Source organism: Puntigrus tetrazona, chromosome 8 (assembly GCF_018831695.1).
Source record: "Puntigrus tetrazona isolate hp1 chromosome 8, ASM1883169v1, whole genome shotgun sequence".
Lineage (NCBI taxonomy): Eukaryota > Metazoa > Chordata > Actinopteri > Cypriniformes > Cyprinidae > Puntigrus > Puntigrus tetrazona.
The window spans coordinates 15,321,833-15,338,156 of record NC_056706.1 but is presented as its reverse complement, the minus strand read 5'-3'; the positions used below and the strand labels follow the sequence as shown (position 1 = coordinate 15,338,156).

Genomic DNA, 16,324 nt, shown 5'->3' with positions numbered 1-16,324 from the left:
TGTGATTTCAGTAGGTGATTTTATTTTGGATCAATTTTGACTAGTATTTCTCATGTGCAAGCTAAATGTCATGCAGTAAAAAGGTGATTTTAGTAGTTTATTTTGGATCAATTTTGACTAGTATTTCTCTGCATGCAGCTAAATGTCTCCGTGGCTGCTTCTTTTATTAGTCCTGGCTTCGTTCTGAGCTGACTCAGAGTTGTCTGCCTCACCTGTGAGTAATATTTGAACACAGACCTTCCTTGACACGGACACGTTCACGCATGTAACAGTAGCCCTACCCCAAGTCATTTTCCATAGTCTCACAGGGGGCCAGGGCACATGTGCTTTGCCTGAAAAATGAGATCTGGCTATTGATTCCACACCTGGCCGTCTGACATTGAGTGTATAGAAAAGCGAGCTGGTTTGTGTTCTTGCTAGTGCAATGGTGTGTGTTTGTGTATGGGAAACACTCTCTCTTTTTCTGGACTAAAATTACTACTTTTTTTTTTTTTTTTTTTTTAGGTTGTCCGTAAAGGTCATAAATTAGTGTTTAACTTTTTTTATGGTAGTTGAAGACAAATTGCTGATCTTAAATTCTTCTACAATCTCTAAAAATGCATCTGAAGTGTTGTGCTTAAATGGTTTTGCATGTTCCAGTTCCCCATACAAAGTCTCTCTTTCACCATCATTAATTTCCTTCCCAAAGTAAGCTGGAGTTTTCCTTATTTCCTAAGTTTTATTTTCCTGCTGTGCCTGACATGTTTTTTTCCTCGAGCCACATGTGGCTGGTGCGATTTACAGTTATTTTAGCAGGCTACCCCACAGCCTCTACTCCACAAAAATTGCTCGGGCACTTGGTGAAAAAAAATAACGTGAGTGATATGAATTTTTAATCTATCTTACATCCACTTTCCACAGTTTGATAGTCCTGCACGGACGTAAAAATTGTCTACCTCATAATATCTTTGTGATTGCCTCAGGGAGTCAGAAAGTTGTCCAAGTGAACATTATTGTGAAATTGTCATCACGTCTCAAGCTTCCTTAAGTCTCATAAATTTGCATTTAAGAGGAATAGCAGACTTTTGATTTCATTCAGCTTCAAAACTTTCCAAATTTCGACATTTGACATCCATTTGAGGGCCCATCAGTTATATTTACATTTAAGGATCCTGTGCTGGAATGTGTCTTAAATGCTGATGATCTCCATTTTACATCCACTCCCGTTCCATTTCTGTGAAGTATAGAGATGCGTGTTCCCTTCACAGCTGTCAGTTTTATACATAAATGGCACACTCTTGTCACATCAGCTTTAAAACTTTAACATTCACGGTCTTTTATGAATACTTCATGTAAAAATCATGACTTACAGCTTCCATATGGATTTTTTTTTACAAGAAAGTCCTCTATGCATCACAAGGAAGGAATCTACGGAAGGAGAGTATGGTGAAGCTTTTAACAGATGCCTTACATTAAAGTCCCCAGTGACACACGCTGAGCCCATCGAGCTCGAATATAAGAGAGGGCAAAACCACTCCTGAGATAATGCAGGATAAACAGAAAGGGATTCAAAGGCGAAGGCAGATGTTTCCAGTAATTATCCGACTAAGGATATTTCCTCAGGCATTCTCTCAAAGACATTATTTTACAACGAACTAGCTGAACGTATGGAAAAATTCCATCTGCTAGGAATTGTCACTCAGGGCTGTCGCTCAACATAAACATTGTGCTTATGGTTAAAAACTGTTGAGGAAGATCGAAGGTGCGAGATAAACCTAATTCATTTCAAGCCGTCGATACACTGCCAGAGCACTTTAGATAGTTTCCCTTTCCTGTAAAAGTAACTTTCAGCTGCCAATAACAACCAGATCAGATATATTTTATACGAGGAGTGGAAGCGTCAACCATGAAAGTATATCTGAAGATATTTTCCTTTTTGTGATTGAATAGTTTCCTTTTGACCTTTTGTGGAAAATGTTGAACGTGAAACCACGCGCTTTGAATGTGCTTGATCCATTAACAAAAATTTACTGCAAACCTGACAAAACCAGAGAATGTGAAATTGAGAACTATTTAAGTGGTTCTGGATTTAGCCTGCTTAAGAGCACATCTGATTTATAGTATTTTCTGACTATTATTTTTAATAGTGCATTAAAAACCTGATTTGAAGTGTAGCAATCTTAAAAGAAACGTTTTTTTAAACCAGTTAAAATTTGCTTAAAATGTATTCATGAGCAACTCATCTACATCTTGAATGGCCTGAGGGTGAATACGTTTTCCGCTGCATTCTCCATACACAACACATTTCAATACACCACATCAAAACGAACTCTACTACGTTTTCAAAAATTGACTGTGTGGAACACACGCAAAAGTGTGGTTTTGGACCCCATTGCTTTTCATTCACATCGGAAGCAATCTTTTTTTTTAACCACAAAAAAAAAAGGAGTTCATACAAGTTCGGAAAATATATGAACATTTATGCTACATGGTCCTTAAACTTGAAGTGTCTATAAAAGTTGTGAGTGACATGGCTGGTCTCGATGTCCGAAGTAAATCATCACTTGCGTTGATGTCTAAGTGCGGGGAGCTTTTCTCTTTACAGCTAAGAACAAGGTGTGCTCTGTTCAAGCCTGTTTGGGTTCAGGTCTGCTAGTTTTAATGCTCACCGCTGCCGGGAACGGAGCAAGAGTGATGTGGCAGCACTGTATGCGACGTTATGCTTAACATCATGCCTTGTTTGCTTGTGTTAACTGAAGGGGGAGGCGAGTTTTAGTCAGTGACCCTCTATAGGCTAAAGTGTGGACTCCAACTATCAGCACCCCTGGATATTTAGAAGAGTTTAGGGAAAAAGTGCTGATTGTTTTAGACCTTGAATATTTATCTTTTATTCCTACTAAAATGGTGGGAGGTGTAGTTGTGACATTTTGATTATATGAGGTATTTAAGCGTAAATTAAAAAGAAAAATCTGATTAGCGAGGCACTTTTCTGTTAAACAGAGCTCTAGTCTGTCACGCTAACACTCAAAGCAGAAGATCCTGTGAAATATGAGCAAGATGTGTGCATTGAAAACCAGCATGCTACATGTCATTTTCTTACTGAGTAGATGACTTATTTTTTTGAGTCTTTCTAGACTTTTTTTTCTCTTTTTGATGATGGCAAGGCAGTATTACAGTAGAAGAGTGCAAGCATCTTGTCTCAACCCAGACAGACCACACATTCGGCACCACGCCAGTTACTTTAAAAGGGTCATATGATATTGCTAAAAAGTACATTACTTTGTGCATTTGGTGTAATGCAATGCAAAACGCATTGTTTTCCACGTACTGTACATTTTAGTTTCTCCTCTAGGCCACGCCACCCAAAAAGGGTCGATTTGTACAAAGCTCATCATTCTAAAGAAGCGAGGTGTGCTCTGATTGGCCGGCTATCTAGTGCATTGTGATTGGCTAAATACCTCAAGCGTTTTGGCAAAAACTTGATGCCGTGATACCATTACAAACGAGGCATGTCTGCATTTGTGTTTTTGAAACTTTAATCTTTACAACTTTAAGTGTATTATCTATACTAAAAGTGTGTATTAAAAGCAAAATATTTTTTTTTAATACATTTCTATTTGAAACAGTTGGTCGCAGAAGTTTGGTGGTATGTCTTTAGTTTTAAGCATCAGATATTTAGTTTTCAGTGGCTGTGAGTAAGCGCGGGTGTTTTTCATTTGTCCTCTGTTGTCCTTTTGGTCTTCGATGATGCAGCTTGACTATGTCAGCTTAAGCTTTGCCTGTTTTTCTGATTTTCAGCCAGGCCAAAGATCAGTGTGAGATAATTTCCTGTCTGCAGGAGAAGTCCATGGGAAAGCGATAGAGATTCACAAACCTCTGGAACAAACACAGAAATCCAAATCCAAAAACACGTCCCATTCAAACCCACAAAAATCAGTAATTATAAATTGGCTTTCTCAAAGCTTCTGTTGGAGTTGTTGTTTAAAGGGTGAGGAATTGATGAAAGCACTTTCATTTCTGAGTCAACCGTTCAAAGGTTTTGGAGGTGTATAAGTTTTATATTTTTTAATTTTTTAGAAATCCATGCTCACCAAGGCTGTGTTGAAAAACTGTAGAAATCGTGAAATATTGGAACGATTTAAAATAACAGTATTTTTATTTTAATATAGTTTAAAATGTAATTTATTCCTACGATGACAAACCTGAATCACATGATCCTTCAGAAAATGTTCTCCTGCTCAGAAAACATTCTCTATTATTATCAGTGTTGAAAACTAGAAATATAAAAATAAAAAAAAAATTAAAAATCTTACTGACCTCAAACAGAAAAACGTCATCATCCTTGGTGTCTTAATTTTATTTCTCTTATTTTAGGATACAGTAAACCTTTCGCCATCTTTAATGTATAAACTTTACAATGTTAAACTGTAAACCGCTATTACCGTTCTTTAATATGAATTAGTTATCATAACAATTCATTAACTTGTTAAATGTTTGGTATAATGACTAATGTTTACTCAACAAGTAGAAAGTAGTTTATGGACTCATCATCTTTATATCAAGGGCATTGCCTGAAATGATTATTGAGCTACAGCATGTGTTCAGATACGCACCATTAGCTCTTCTGTACTGATGTTTGGGTGACATTGCTCAAGACCTTTGTGCTGATGAGAGCGGGGTGAAGCGGTGGGGGTGAGGTGATGGGAGCGAGGTGCTCAGTATTCCAATACTACACTTGAAAGAGAGCCCTTGTTTGTTTTGGACCATCATAGCCTCGCACACACAGAAAGGGACTGTTCTCTATCTTTAGGGCTCTTGGCTGAAGATTCAACCTTGGGGCAAAATATCCATTCACCTTCTGTTCTCTCTCTCTCTCTCTTCTGTTTCTACGCCCACTTTTTTTTAGATATTCCAATCTTTATGCAGAGTGGGGTAATTGGGGCATTAATGGATGAGACCTTTTGTTGAGGGTACTTTGTTTTCAAGAGCAGATGCTTGAGTCTCCTGGAGCGCAGTCTTTGTTTTCTTTGAATTAATTTGTTTTGGCTTTTTATCTTTGATCCAAATGAGCTTAGAGAATATTAAACCCACTGATCTGGCATTATAGAGGCCTGAATAGCCAAAACACAGTCACTTCGCGTGTGAATGCAGGAAAATAATGTAAAAGTTCTAAAGCATATGTGAATATTATTAATACTTGTTATTTTTATTATTAAGAGTTACTGTTTCAGCTTATTTCAAAATGTCTCTCTGTAATTGTTTCATTTAAACATATTAATCATTTTGATATCCATTGCAAAACGGCACTTAAAATGACAAATGTGAAGAGCTCCTGTTTTGAATGAGAAAACCAGAGAGGTGTTTTCAACCACAGAAGCGGATGGAAAAGGAAGCGATTCGTGACCCTGTGACCTCTAACTCTTAATTTTATTTCCATGTTAAACTTTTGGGGTTTTATGCCTTTGGGTGGCTTTCCAAAGGTTCCTTATTTTTCTGAAAGTGTAGGCTCTCTAGGTGTAAACTGCTCCCTTTGTCACCAGCCTTGTACATTTTATGACAGTTATGAATCAGTTCTTGTCATTAATTCTTCCATCGGGTTATAAAAATGTGGAATTCTTTTACAGAAGAGAGAAATCCAGAGGTATTTCCACTCACTGGCAGAGTATGAGCTGTGTGACTTTGTCAAACTTTTACATATTAAGTAATAAATTAGTAAGCCAATCATGGTCTTTGCAATATCCATGTATTTGTATTATATATCCATGTTTGAGAGAAGAAAAATATAAAAGCTTATTATCTCAGTGCTATCTTTCAGATTTTAGACTTACTATATATGTTTTCCTAATGTTTTATTCATGATGTTGAAATGTTTTTGCTTGTCTATTTGATTTATGTTCAATTCTTTTAAGGGTTTTAAATATTTCTCTCTTTCTCGGCCCAAAAATATGTGCTTGACATATTCTAGCTGCCTATTTTCTCTTACTGTAGATCTCAAAGTTACTTTCTTATGCAGATATGTTTTATTTATCCATATTTCTTCTTTCGTTTTTAACATTAGATTAGATCCATGGAATTTATGACTGAATTTAATCACATGTGTGTTTTATAAATGAAGTCCCTGGGTTTTTTTTGTCTGTGTGTGTGTGTGCTGATTTTGGAAGCAAGGTAACTTTCACGTCCCTTAAGACAACTCTCTGTTCTCTCTTTCCACTCCTTCCAATTACTGATACTAGGTAAACAATAGCTTAGTATTACAACCCTGAGCCCTACGGAAAAATCTAGGAGTTGGAAACCACATAGAGCCGGTGGTGTGGTGAGACGAGGTTCCAAGCAAAGCACATACAGTTCCCTGTGTCTGTGTGAGGGACTCACCATTTGTTATTATTTCCCATGTTCAGCAAGAACGGTAATACCTTGCAGATTAAAAGAAGGGCCTCAATCAACCACAGCTTGCTTCTGCTCAATTATTATTCTCTTATTCTGTCAATAATAGGGTTTTTCCATTTTCCACTGTACATGACATTTTTTCAATTACTTGACTTTAGTGTATTCAAACACAATATGCTGTTGTCAAAATGAGCAAATATTGGGACAGTTCCGTGGGACATGCTTTAGAAATCTTAAAGGAATAGTTCACATGAAAATGAAAATTCCTACCTGGTCTCATGGCATAAACGTGCCTGGGTGTACGTTTTAGCGAGACACAAAATACCAACAAATGCATATTACTGCAGTTTTCAAAAGAAATGGACACTAGAGGCAGTGAAACACCTTTTATTCAATTAATAAAGCAGAATCTTTGCACAATACTTGAAGAATATCACTTCAAATGACTTCAAAACAATATTAATATGCTGGGATATTTGAAAACTGAATGTTAGCATCACACATATCCAGCTTCATATCTATGGGTTTTCATAGATTTGTTCTGTAGCTCACAGAGTATAGAGATGAACTCAAGAGGCAAAGAGCTCAATTCTGAACCTCCAATACATACCTATACCTATACCTATGTAATAAAAATGTGCCATGGTTCATGTATTGAACCTGTGGATATTTCCTATTGAAACGTGCAGTAAGTCCCAAAAAACCTGTTGCACAAAAAGTGCACAGAGGTACATATTCCTGTGACCAGGTTGGAAAATTTAGCCATCATTGATTCATTTATCCTCATATCATTCCTAACCTGTATGACTTTCTTTTGTGCTGCAGAGAATGCTGAAAAAGAGAGAGAGAGAGAGAGAATTTTGCCATTTTTGGCCACACCATGAAAGTCAATGGGGTCCAAATCAACCGTGTTGTTTTTCAAAATAAGCTTTAATTTTGTTATAAAAGTATAACTTGTAAACTCTCTTCCAACAATATCTATTTTAATACGTAACTGCTGAGGAAACCATACAGGCTTTACATCCGTTACACTACATTTATCAACATAATTTCTTACTTTGATAATTACAGTTATTTTCATCACAGGGGCTGTAACCTTATCAGGATATCTTACAGTTCTAAGTACCTCATTCATCTTGTCATGTTTGATATATATGTCAGACAGACATGTTTTGTCTGTTTTATTTAATACAAACGGATGAAAGTTCACCTCAGGCTTGTGATGCTGACAAGTAAAGGAAAAACTCTTGACATTAATCAGAAGGGGGTTAGGAGGTATTCTCTTCAGAGGCTTTGACACCTACCGGCACGCTACACACAATGTCTGTAATGAGCCACCTCAGAGACAAAGATCTGAGAGCGCTTAGAAGAGCGGAGGGATGGAAAATGCACTCCAGCCCTGCACTGTGGTCCCTCCAGAAACTCATGAGCTCATCGTTTGGCTAGACATCTGCAACCTCTTTGAACAGTAGCCTGACCACATCCTCAGGGCTCCACCGTTCTTTCTCTCCCTGTAGATCCGTGCCGCTATCGCTTTACCTCACTTCTTTTATTGAGGGAATGAAATAACAGCAGACTTGACAGCAGCTGAGTAGTGACAATTTCTGATTGCTTACAAACAGGTTTCCCGACGACTCCGCCCACCCCTGCCATTGGCCAGACTTTCAGATGGCCAAATCCCTTAATGCACATGATTCGTTGAGCCACTGTTGCTATGTCAGCATATAGTTGGTATTCTTAAACAAACAAAGCAAAGTTTTGATAGCGCCACAGTGTTTACATTTCTCTGGGCAATCAAATGAATGCTTTCTTAAAGTTGTCTCTGTATATTAGGTTAGAATACAACACAGTGTGTTTGAAATTTCATACCATATTTATGTTACGCATCATTATGGATCATCATAAGTAACTCACCATCTGCACTGGTATGGCGCTTTTTAGTTCACTGTAGTGTTTTCTCTTTTTTTGTGCATTTTTAAAGACAAAATGTGACAATTGCCGTTTCAAACAATGTGCCTATTGTTAAAGAGGCAAAAGTTTGGGTTAGGTAAGATACTTTTTTTTTTTTTTTTATTTAATTGAAAGAAATCTCTTACACACACACAACATTACATTACAGAGGATATGAAGAAGATTTTAAAATATAGTATTTTTTTAGCATTGTTTTTTTCAACCAAATATGAGGCTGTCTTAATTCAGAATATGAAGAGAGAGTACACCCATAGGAAAATATTATTTTTCAGCATTTACTTTTTCCTCACTTACTTACTATGTGGAGTTTCTTTCTTATGTTAAACATAAAAGAAGATATTTTGAAGAGTGCTGGTAATCAAACAGTTGATGGCCCCGGTTCCATAGTATTTCTTTCCCTGGAAGTTAGTGGAATTGTTAAAAATGTATTTTTTGTTCAACATACAGTACAAAAGAATCTTGCGTATACGGAACATGATGGAGAGTAAATGATGACAAAACCTTTTTGGCCAACTGTACTGCACTGTGTTTAAAAAGGCAGATTAAATGTGATTTAGCTGTGTTTCGTCCTAGTGAACAAGAGTGACAATGTTGAAACTCTGTAACTCGTCTTAAGTGAACCCAGAGGAATTGTGCGACAACAGTCTCATGTCACGAATTACTGTCTCCGCCACATCAAAGGGCCAAACAGCGACAGTTGCGTAAGGCTGTCACTTATAACTTCCATTAAGTGTTTTTGCCATCTGTGCGTGTGCAAGTTACGTGTACTAATTTGCTCCGCGCATATTTGTTCGTACGCATAGTATTTTTCCAGTGTCTACGGCTGTTTTACTGAACAAAAGGCTCTTTTATCTCATTATGCAATATATAAAGCTTCCCAGCCTGCGTGGCAATTTCCATAAACTCTGTATTGAAATCTCCAGACATGCCAACATAATGAGTTAGTTTGTTGGTAAAAGGCATTGCATGCTAGGTCTGCGCTAGGTAGCAGTATTATGCTTTAGACGATTTTGTTTCAGGTAGTAATAGACAGTATAATCGTCTGCGGTTGTCATCACTGTCTGTATACGTTTCACATTTGGGTGAGCAGATTGTTAAGAAGATACTAGAATACTTTCCTGGCTCGAAAGTCGCCCGCAAGAGCCAAACCTATTATTTTTCTTTGCATATTCACCTTGTGCAACAGCGATAGGTGTTTATTTAAAATGTGCTTTTGGCTTCTCCCAGTTTTACACTCTGTTCTGAATCGGTAATAGCACCGTACTTGGCCGTGTAGCTCACGAAAAGCGTTTTGGGATTTATTGGCCGTGGATCCTGATGCGAACAAATCCAGATGCTCTAAATAAAACATAAAAGCTAAGCGCACATCATCAAACGCATTAATCAATCTTGTATTTCGTACTCGTCCCCCGGTAATCAGAGTTCCGGATGGCAGGTGTTAACACTTCCTTTCTCAGTCATCCCAGTTGTTCCTGCTCTCTGGAAAGCCCCTGATGGGAAAACCATATCCCTTGAGAAAGCCGCCACATAGCACCCTGCAGCCTCGCTATCACATGTGAACTCACACCTCTGGAATGTTTCTCTGCCGCTGGCCAGGCCGCAGTCTCAACACCCTTCAAGCTGTTTGCTTGAAGACATGCACTCCTTTTTTTTTCCATTGCCTGCTATGAATGCAGACAGCTATGTAATTAAAGGCCCCGAACCACTGTGGCTACAAAGTGTCACACAAAATACAGTTTTCCACAGTTATGCACATTTAGATGTTCCTCCCATCGCTTTGCAAACATGAGAATAACATTACTATGATTATTATTACAATCTTCCAGGAAGGTGCATGCTTGTTTTGCTGTCTGATACAACAGAGATATTGGACTTTATACTGACACCTACTGGTGTGGATGCAGCATCACGTGCAAGCAAAAGCCCTTTGGACCCTTTTGAAAGGGCGAATCTGTTATTATTGATATGTATTTTTGAGTTTACTTTTAAAGGCCCGTTCACACCAAGCACAATAACTATAATGATAATGATAAAGATATAGTTCTAAAAATCATTCTCAATATTAAAGAATAGCAGAGTCCACACCACAACTATAACGATAAAGGCACAGAGGTATCCTTGGAATCATTTTCAGAATAAATGTTTTTTCACATTAGTGACAGCCAATCAGAATCCATCCTGCTGTCATGAGCTAAAGCAGCAGACGAGCATGCTCTTAGAATAAACGGACGATATCGTTTCTCTGGAGTGGATGCTAATATCTTTCTTTTATAGTTATTGTGCTTGGTGTGAACAGCCCTTATTGCTCATTTTGTTAACATTAGTTAATGCGTTTGTTATAATGTACAATGATGTTTTACAGGATGTTTTAATATAGGTTAATGTATACATATGCTATTATTTTATAAGTTGATATTTTTTATAATTTAAGGACTATTTTTATTTCAATGACAAAAAATACAGAGTGAGTGTGTAATAAAGCAGTCTCGACTGAACCAATTCGTTCTAGGAAAGGGTTAATAGGCATTGTTACATAATGCAAATTCTGACACCACGTCCAAGATAAGAGAAGCATAGCTGTCGGTTTTAACTTGGCTGACTCTCATGAACCACGAACAATGATGCCTTGACACCGTCCCAGACTGCATCTGGCAACACTACATTTATGCACTTTATTTGAAATAATCAAACTTTTTGTGCTTTCGCAACAACAAATTGTTCTCATATTTCGTCAGTTAACACAAGTCAAGTCTGCTTACTGTCATGTTCTTTTGTCAAGTTTTCTAAACAGTCCGGTTGTCATCGGGGTTTTGCAATGGAGCATGTTTACCTGGTGTATAATACATGGCTGTTAAAGCATTAAAGGAACAGCTGGCATGTGTGGTATTTTACGTAGTTCTAGTGGCTTTTGGCCTCTAAAACTACTTGCGATGTATACACAAAAGGTAGGGTTTTTTAATATAGTTATTTTCTAACGTTCTTGGAGTCAAGTGGATAAAAACCAGCCTTTTAAAGGCACCAGGTTTAATAAGTGAAATTCTTCGTAAAAGCGAACATCACACGGTTTTAATTTCATTCCATTGGTTACCGGTCAAATATAGCATTGATTTCAAAATCTTACTATTTGTATGAAAGTCTTTTGTGGAACCAGACACCAAAGTTCCTATCCGAACAGCTGCATCCCCCTTCACAATCTAGATTACTTAGATCTAGGGACAGATTACTGATCACACACTTGCGAACATAAGTCCTTAGTTACGGAATACACTTCCGGCCTACTTTAGATTCACCCGAACTTTGTCAATTTAAATCCCTTTTCTCTGTGGCTTTCAATATTCCATGATTCTAATTGCCATTGATATATTTTTTATATTAATTTTACTTTATTTTGTTTTTATATTTTTTCTCTAGTTCTTGAATGTCTTGTTTCTATTGCCTGTCTGTTTTACTGTAAAGCACTTTGGTTATACATTTTATTTGTCTTGTAATTTTTTTATTCTACTTATTTTATTATATTTTATTTATTCTTATTTTTTTTGTTTTTGTTTTTGAATAAGTGAAACGGTATGACAATGGCACAAGAACATAAACCACATTTGTAAGCCCTATCCAATCAAGCATTTTTGCAGTGTAACGTTGCCAGTCATTTACCAACAAATCAACTCTCAGATGCTTTGTAGGCACACAACTTTGTTTATTTGTGTATTCAGTCCAGTCATTTAGCCAGTTTGCGTTATGCACCAATTGCTAATGTGGTTTTGAAGCACATGAAACCAGTCTTGGTCAATCATATCCAGCTGCTCTGAAATGTGGTGACTGTCATATATTTAGAATTACGTATGATGTATTTTGTTATGTAAAATAGCTTTTTGTCCATGTCATAGCCTATGTGGTTCAAAGTATTATTTATATTCTATTATAGTATTGATTAATATTTTTAATTAGCATTGAGTTATTATTAATTCAATTAATCCACACTCTGTAATAGCACTGCATTCATTTTTATATCGATTATAAATACATTTATTTACATATCATGTAATTACATTTGTGATTTATGAATTCCCCTTTAAAATATACAGTCATGGTTCGTGACTGGGCATCCATCCTGATCAGTGTCCTAAATGCTTTCGATATTTATAGACCAAAATCTGTGGCTGTCCCATTTGAGGATTCACTGTGGTTAACTCGCATGTGATCATATTTACTTATTATTAGTAATACATCACAGGTGAAGCATATCAATCATTGATCATCCGAGACGCGACAGCATTTATTTTAATCGCCAAGATTTCTGTTGAGGTATTTTCAGAGAAACATTTCCTCAGCCATTTTGATTTACATCGTACATTTACGAAGTCACACTCTGTCCTAAAATTCTTGGCTTGAGAGATACATGTGAGTATTATATTTCAAGGAGCATAAACCCTGAAGTCTGTAAATGTCCTTGGCCGTAATGGTCCCTGGTTTTAGGAGCCTTAGCGCTGCGCCAGACGGGAAGAACATGCTCCAGCCACACTCCCTGGTCTATTCATGGACATCAATATCGGAAGGCTGCTCCTGAATTCCACGGGTGTGCTCTTATCACCCGCTCACTTTCAGGTTCTCCTGATAGGGATTGTTAAGGAATGAAGTGACAGTGGTAGCTCTTGACAGATCGCTGGGCTTTCTTGTCTCTCTTGCGAATGGCAAAAACCCTTTTTTTTTAAACCTGAAAGGCTGAGAGAAATAAGCAAAGAATAGCCAACAAACCATGTGCGTATTTCCACACATACGTCAATGAGTGACAGATAACTAAGTTGTAAAGAATACGGTTCCTTTCATGCAGCACATGGTACATTTTTTTTTTTTAAACATACTCTCTAAATTTGTTACGGAGTCTTGAAAAGTTACTTCAGATATACAAGTTTGTCAATCTCAATTTTTTTTTTCAAAGTCCTTGAATTTATTACATGCAAGAAGTCCATATTATTACCTATTTCTTCGTAAGAGACTTTAATTTTCAGAGATTAAAACCTTATGTTTAGGTTAGAGGTGGGGCTACGTGCTCTAACAAAGGAATACATTTATATAAAATGTTTGTGTATATATATTTTACAAATGCATGCAAATCAACAATTGAAAACTACAGATGACCTTCACGTTGAAAAATTATGCTAAATGATACTACCCTGTGTGTCAAAAAGTGACACGAAAGGACGACTTGGGAGAGAATTGTCTAATATTCTTCTCACTATTGCAAATTATTGATTTTAGTTCAATAAACAAGTAGTTGAGTAGTCACATAATTGGTTTGCTTAAATTTCAGACACAGTATTGACTGTTTTGTTCTGTTTCACCAACTAAAATAGTTGGAACGAGGAACAGTTTTTTACTGAATGATTTGGCATGCTGTTGAATGAATGACACTAGACTTACTCATTAAGTGGCTTACCGCCACCTACTGGTGGGGTAGTATGTTTATTCCCCTCGACATTTCCATATTTCCATTTTTTATATTCCAAATTGCATTTAAAACATTGAACTCATGACATTAATGCAGCTGTAATTTGATAACAGCCTTAGTGTATGTAAGATAATGTGTAATTTGTATCAGAGATTTCATCCTAAATTTCATATAGGCGGTATTAAAATGGTCTTCAAAGTAATAGTAATTAAGTACATATTAATGGCTTATTCTACATCCCTAATCTTACTCAATACCTAAACTTTACAGCTAATTTACTAGCTACTAATAAGCAGAAAATAAAGTGTTACTGTCTTTTCTGTCTTTCTCTTTCTGAAGCTGGCAGCCACTAGAACTCTTACTTCCAGGAAATCTTACTCTTATTCATTGTGTCCCATAAAGTCGTAAAATAGGCTCAGAAGCCTATAATAGACCTGGCTGAAGACAAATATATAATTATTTGTAATTAGAATATATTTCATGCCATGTAAAAACATCTTGATTTTATCCTTGTGTTTTGTCTAGCCAAAATTCTCTTTCTCCTCTTTTTAAGTCAAGCTATTTTGTTCAATGTAAAATCCTTATGACAATGAATGGCTTCCTAAGTAGGCAATTAAAAATAATGACAAGAAATAGAATATTTGCATAGGAAAAATTGTAGTTGACCAATAGATGGCAGCTGAAGTAACGGTCATGCTCGTTCATTTCCAGTTTGGTCTTGGATGTTGTAACAGAATCCAGTATAAGGTCTCTAGAGATCAATGAGCTACTTCACTATTCACACTCAGTATGTCAGGGTCAATCTCAGCTGTACAGCTGACCACACACACACACACACACACACACACACACACACACACACACTCTCTATTTCTGTGATCCTATATTGGTGCAGCATTTTTTTTTGGCAGGTTTATGTCTTTTCATCTTGTGACTACAAAGTCAAGTCAATTTTGGCTGCAGTATTACTGAGCCCATTATTACATGTCAAATCAAATGACATTTTACAGCGCTGCTTGAAAACATTAGTATAGAATATGTTCCTTATACTACCTTTATATTTTTGGGGTCTCATGCTTATCAAAACTGCATTTATTTGATCAAAATACAGGGGGAAAAACTGATTTTTATTAGAGTATGTTTTGAAATGTCAGTTATTCAATGGCAAAGCTGAATATGCTGTTATTATTAGCAGTATTAATATTGGAAGCTGTTCTCTACTGCTAAATATATTTGTGTGTAAGGGGTAGGGTTCTTTTAGGTTTTTGATCAATTTAATGCATGCTTGTGGAAAAATAATTATTTGCGCCAATTTTAAAATGGTGGTGATGTATTTCAGTTGTAAAATCTTTTTACAGCCGAAATGGATTTCAAATTATGCTAATCGCAAGCTCATAAAAATGTCATTCAGTCATCAGAAAGAGGTGGTAATACATATCAGATCTGAATAAGAAGGGCTGTCGACTTCAGAGACGAGCGGTTTGTTCCAGCACAGAACCAGGTGTCCAAACTATTCAATCCTGACCATTTGAGAGAAACATAGACCGTTTTGTACAAGTGTATGATTACAGTGTGAACAAGTGGGGCATCTGGTTTAACAATGGAGTTGCAGAGCAGTGTAGCTACTGAAGGTATTTAGTTGCACAGATTCACTTTTCAGCCGGTCAGTTTACCGATGTAACATGTTCCACATCCTCACGTTCCTGTAATTTAGTACTAAAGTCTTTAGGCTTGGCGTGAGAAAGCAGATACATCCCCTTGCCTGTGTAAATCACATCTTAGCTCTTCAGCTATTGACTAATTGCGCTCATTAACAGGCTCGTAACCTCTACCTGCTGATTAGCAAGCTGCTCTGTGAATCCTGTAAAGGAAACAGAACTCTAACAAGCAAGCAAGAGCATTCAGGCAGTAGCTCCAGGCCACCGTTTTCAGGCCAGACACTGCATGCCATTTAGCTGTGTCCCTGTCGCCTGACAATTACCAGTGTTCATGAGAATCCTGGAGAGAGTTCTCTCTGATCTATCTGTGTAAATCTGGTAAAAGTGGAGTGAGGGGATACTAAAGTGGGAAGTGGCAAGCCAAGTTTCACAACACTGACAGAGTTCAGGCCCAGATGTATCTCATGTTGTTTCCAACAAATATCGCTTTCTGTCTTCTGTAGAACATGAATAGTGATATTTGGAAAAATAACTGACACATAGTAACGTCGATGTGCTATGAATATGCATGTTAATAAGCAACTAGCTAATAGTTAATAGTGTGCCCTAATCTAAATTGTTGGCAAAACGGCACCATCAAAGTGTCGTGAAAGCCCCTATGACTCATGCACAATATTTATGAGCAATTCTTTCAAATCTTTGATTTTCTTTGACTCACTAATTAAACAAACATACAGATTTCCGGAGAGGACTAATTAATGATACTATTTCCCCTTTTCTCTGTGCTTTTGCATAATGTTGAAGTTTAAAAGTGACCTGAAAGTGTTTAAAGCTTCAACTTTTGTGTTACAATTTTCATCATGAAATGATCGCCCTATATACC

The 16,324-nt window shown here is 36.9% G+C and overlaps 1 protein-coding gene across 1 annotated transcript in view; it reads left to right on the top strand.

The window, feature by feature from the left end:
• ralgps1 (Ral GEF with PH domain and SH3 binding motif 1) overlaps positions 1-16,324 on the top strand; it is an 83,015-nt gene that overhangs the window by 52,595 nt on the left and 14,096 nt on the right. The window lies entirely within an intron of this gene.